Source organism: Pinus tabuliformis, chromosome 8 (genome assembly GCF_031772625.1).
Source record: "Pinus tabuliformis cultivar Carrire ecotype Pingquan chromosome 8, CPIR1, whole genome shotgun sequence".
NCBI lineage: Eukaryota > Viridiplantae > Streptophyta > Pinopsida > Pinales > Pinaceae > Pinus > Pinus tabuliformis.
Genome location: NC_142294.1, coordinates 1,716,650,878 through 1,716,655,871, shown reverse-complemented (window position 1 = coordinate 1,716,655,871; position 4,994 = coordinate 1,716,650,878). Strand labels below are relative to the sequence as shown.

Here is a 4,994-nt window from a genome sequence, read left to right as displayed (position 1 = left end):
GTGGGCCAATAAAACAACTGTTACTGTGTTTTACTGTGTAGTGTTTCACGTAAGTTTAAATCTCTCTAAAATCTTATTTTACTATCTCTCTAAAATATTATATCTCTGTCTTTGTAAAATCTTATTTTACTTTGTAAATGAGCCGCAATCTCATGTAAATGTATTTTCATGTTAAAAAAATAAATACTATGTTTTGTGTTGTTCGAAACCGTAAAATCTTATTTTACTTTGTAAATGAGCCGCAATCTCATGTAAATGTATTTTCATGTTAAAAAAATAAATACTATGTTTTGTGTTGTTCGAAACCTATCTTGTTAATTTTATTGGGAGTATTCTCTAAATCTCTCGAATAGTTTAGAGATGCCCGATATTCAAACTTGGAAAATAGTCTCATGGTACGCGAAAGTAGCTCCGCCTCATGGTGAAAATGGATTCTCGAAAATGGATTCTCGAAAGTTATAACTCTCTGCTTCTCCCTTCCTTCCCGAAAACCAAAAAATGGATTCGCGAAAGTTATAACTCTCTGCTTCTCCCTTCCTCCCCGAGAACCAAAATCAAATTCGCCCAAATATTTCTAACACCTTTGCCGCTTGCCTTTCAAACATGTAACCAATTGTCTGCAGCGTATTGCTTCCATAACCAGCAGCGCCCAGCAATTTAACCTCAGATTTAGCTTCTTCTATAAACCCACCCTTGTCACCTTGTACATACCGATTAAGGCGATCTTTCAAAACCTGTGCAAGTTTTTCTTCTCTTTCCTTTTGGAAGCCCTTCATATTCTCTTTTAGTTTTTTGATATCTGTCTGTCCACCTTCAGTAAACATTATCAAAAGAAAACAATGAAGCCATTGCAAACTGACCTATATAGTCTTCAAATAAGTCGCTTCCGAATAGCATCGCAAAAATTGCCGCTGGATCTATCATTATTTCCATTGATACACCTGCCTTTCCATGTGCGTCATATGATGCCCGCTGTGCTGGATCACTGAGTACTTGGTACGCTTCTCCTAATACCTGCAAATTTTGTGACGCTTGAGGATCATTTGGATTTTTATGGGGATGAACTTGCCTGGCATTCACGTAATAAACTTTCTTGATCTCTGTTTCAGTGGCCGTTGGGCTGACTCCTAACACGTCGTAGTAACCTGCCTCAACCATTTCTAAAAATCTAGAGCAGATTAAGATAATCGATGTCTTCCCCGATAACAGCTTCTTCCTAACGCTAGCAACGGCTCTATTAACGTAGTTAGTTTATATCAAACCCAAGACCTATGTATGTTATTTTCTTGGAGATAGAAGTTGAGAACACAAAGGTGGTTTGTATTCGAAGATGATTAAGAAGTATTAACATTGTGATTACCTTAATTATATTGTTCAGTTATTTTTTATTATTTTTGGGGGTATGTTATAATTTTGGGAGAATTTTTTGGGGGGAGAATTTTGGCTTTACATTTTTTTTTTAATTATTTATCCACATTATCATTATAAAATGTCCATATATATCGTGATGGTAGTTATTGATTCGATAAAGTTTGAAAAATGGTGTTAGATTTAAATAATACGAGGAATAAGTCCATTTGTTTTAGAATTTTAATATAAAAAATGGTGTTAGATTTAAATAATACGAGGAATAAGTCAATTTGTTTTAGAATTTTAATATAATTTTTAATAATTATTAGGTAAATGGTAAGATTTATTTTGATAGGATATTTTAAAATAATTTTAATATTTTATGTAAATTAAAGATTAAGTTTTATTTTTAAAAGAATGATGTTTTCTTTGTCAAGAAAAATGTTATAGGAAATTAGTTCTGATTTTTTTGGGTATTTTTCGGATTCTTGGAATATTTTAGGATTAATGGAAAGGGTAAGGTCCAATAATTGACATCACCTATGTCGTGGAACTTCATAATATTATGAGAATCCAAAATCCACTTAAGCTAAATATTTCGAGAATCCATAATATTTTGAGCAAATGATATTGATAAGCCATGGTATTGTAGCAGAACTTATTTACAAATTAAAAATTTCTAGGATTGAACCTTGTTGTATATTTTTTTAAAACATTGTAAGTATGTTTAACTTATATATTATTTCCTTTTATCAATAATTATGTGGTAAAGCATTTCTTTTTCAAAACAACTCCACGAGATGCTCTTTACTGGTCTGTAGCATTGAAGATTTGAATGAGTATTAGACGATTGAAATGTCTTGAGCTCTTGGATCTCACCCTGAAGTTTCCACTGATTCCTTGTTTTGTGCCGGTTTGTTCAACCGATCGCCTAAAATGAACTGCTTGTGTTATATAATCATTCCCAATCCGAGTAACGTAATGGATGGTGTCACGAATCCCATGTTCAAATGGTCTAATGATTGCCTCCTTGTGTCCTGTTGTGTCCCAGCGAAATTGATTGAGAAGAATTAAGAGGACCTTTCAAAAAATGTGAGTTTGATGGCCTGGACAATCAAGCCTTATTTTTGTTTCTATTTAAGAGGACTTTTATGAAAACATGAGTGTGATGGACATTCAAACCTTATTTTTATTTTTGTTTAAGAGAAGGATATTTACAAAAACGTGAGTTTGATGCCTTACAAAATTGGACAGTCAAACCTTATTTTTGTTTTTGTTTAGAATAACAAATACCATACTGGCTAGTTCTGTTGGGTAAGTACCATGACCCTATCCGCTTAGCATTTCATTAGGCTTCTTCTACGCATTTCATTAGAGTTTTATTTCTCTTTATCGATTCTAGGTTAGTTTTTGACTTGCAGTTCTTGGTTGGCTGTTGTTTACAGACGTGGTCGCTTTTATTGTCCCACAATATTTTGACCTTGTTTATGGAATTCAAACACCAGTTTTGTCCTTTGTTGAAACTGATCCAACTTTGACATCATATGCACCGGTGGAATATAAGCAACATAGTGGTTATTCTTTGTGGTGGATACACTGCCTTTGCTTTAGAATAAGTAACAGATCCAGCCATTGATTCTGCAGGAGTGACAGGTCTACTGCTTTTGCGTGGGAATAAAGAGGCATTGTTTCTCCAGCATTAAAGCCAAAGATGTATATCTAGATATATTGGTCCAGATATCTACCAGCAGCAGAGAAAACCCCAGCGAAAGTAGTTACATCTACAACTAGACGGGCTCAAAATAAATTTTGACTTCGTTGCTTAGCACATTGTTGGAAATAATAATCCCAACCACCCCAATAAACAACCTTATAGCAGCCATACATGTTAGACACCTTTGCAGCCATACATGTCAGACATTTTTGCAGGTTGCATCTAAGCGTGAAGATAGAAGGTTTGAAGTCAGACGTGAACCATTTAGAAACCCACCAAAGACATTTAAAGAATTTATGTACTTAGGTAAACAGATATGGTCAAGCATTAATTCAACAAGCTTGCCCACACTCCAAAAACCCCTAGGAGACTCTGATCACACTCAACAACAACATCAAAATTAATTTCACTTTGTCATGAATGAAATGTAAAATTGTATGTTGAGTTATATATGAATGTAAAAGTCATTTTGTATGAGTTAGACTATGTAGAGAGGTTAGAAAGTAAGAAGTAAGAAAAGAGCAAAGTCTCTGTGGAGAAAATGGTGGAGCAATTTTTAGTGGGTGAGTGAAAATAACAGTTACTCTGTTTTATTGTGTGTTACTTCGGGCAAGTTTAAATCTCTTGTAAAATTTTGTTTTGCTTGGTCAATGAGCTGCAGTCTCATGTAAATGTATTTTTCATGTTTAAGAAATGAATACTAAGTTTTAGTGTGTTGCTTCAAACCTATCTTGTTGATTTTTCTGTTAGTATTCATTAAGTCTACGGAATAGTTCTGTGGTGCACGAAATCCAAGTTTGGGAAATAGCCTCGTCGCTGTGCGAAGGTAGCTCCGTGAAATCAACTTCACAGTGTACGAACCTAGTTTCACGAAAGTAGCTTTGCGAAAGTCATAACTCTCTACCTCTCCCCTGGGCAAAAACAAAAATTAAATTTTCCAAATATTTCTAACATGGTATCAGAGCACGTTAAGCTCTGTTAGTGTAAAAACAAGTGTTTTTATTAACGGTAAAAATTATTTTGAGAGCGGATTGTTTTTTAGCATATTTACCAGCAAGTAGAAAGTTTTCTTTTACTCTCAGAAATGGAAACATAAAGCACAAGCTTGACTAATCCTCAAATACCTCAGTTTAATGGAAAGAATTATGATTATTGGGCTATTACAATGAAGACCATGTTTTCTTCTCAAGATATTTGGGATTTGGTGGAGAATGGTTTTCAAGAACTAGTAGGCAGCAACATACAATGCCTTATCTCAACTAGAAAGAGATGTGTTAAGGGACAATAAGAAGAAGGATTCAAAAGCCCTGTTTTATGTTTTTCATGCAGTTCATGAAAGTATTTTCCTAAGGGTTGTACCAGCAACGAAGTCCAAGTAAGCATGGGACACCCTCCAGATAGCCTACCAAAGCATGGCAAAAATCAAGACAACAAAGCTACAAATGTTGAGGAGATATTTTGAAACACTTTGTATGAAAGAGTCTGATAATATAAACTCGTTTTACACACATGTAAGTCGGTTGGTTACTCAAATCAGGTTTCATCGTGAGACACTTGAGGAAATAAGAATAGTTGAGAAAGTTTTGAGAAGTCTGCTAGCAAGGTTTGAGGCCATTGTTGTGACCATATAAGAGATAAAGGATCTCTCGCAGTTCGCATTGGATGAGCTTAATGTATCACTAATTTCTCATGAACATAGACTAAATAGAGAAGCAAGCTCCTCATTGGAGCATGCCTTCAAGACACAAGTATCATTTAGTCAAGGTTGAGGCATAGGAAGATCATATGCTAAAGGAAGAGGAAGAAGCCCACACAGAGTTGGAAGAAGCAACCCTTCAAGCTCAAATGGAAGAGGGAGCAATCAAAATCCAAGTCAAGGCCCAAGAAAAAATCAACCACAAGGTGAGAGGTATGATAAATCTCAATTTTA

At 34.8% G+C, this 4,994-nt stretch overlaps 1 pseudogene; it reads right to left on the bottom strand.

The window, feature by feature from the left end:
* Window positions 1-554: 554 nt before the first annotated feature.
* LOC149242903 (chaperone protein dnaJ 10 pseudogene) lies at window positions 555-1,158 on the bottom strand (annotated as a pseudogene).
* Between the last annotated feature and the right edge of the window lie 3,836 nt (window positions 1,159-4,994).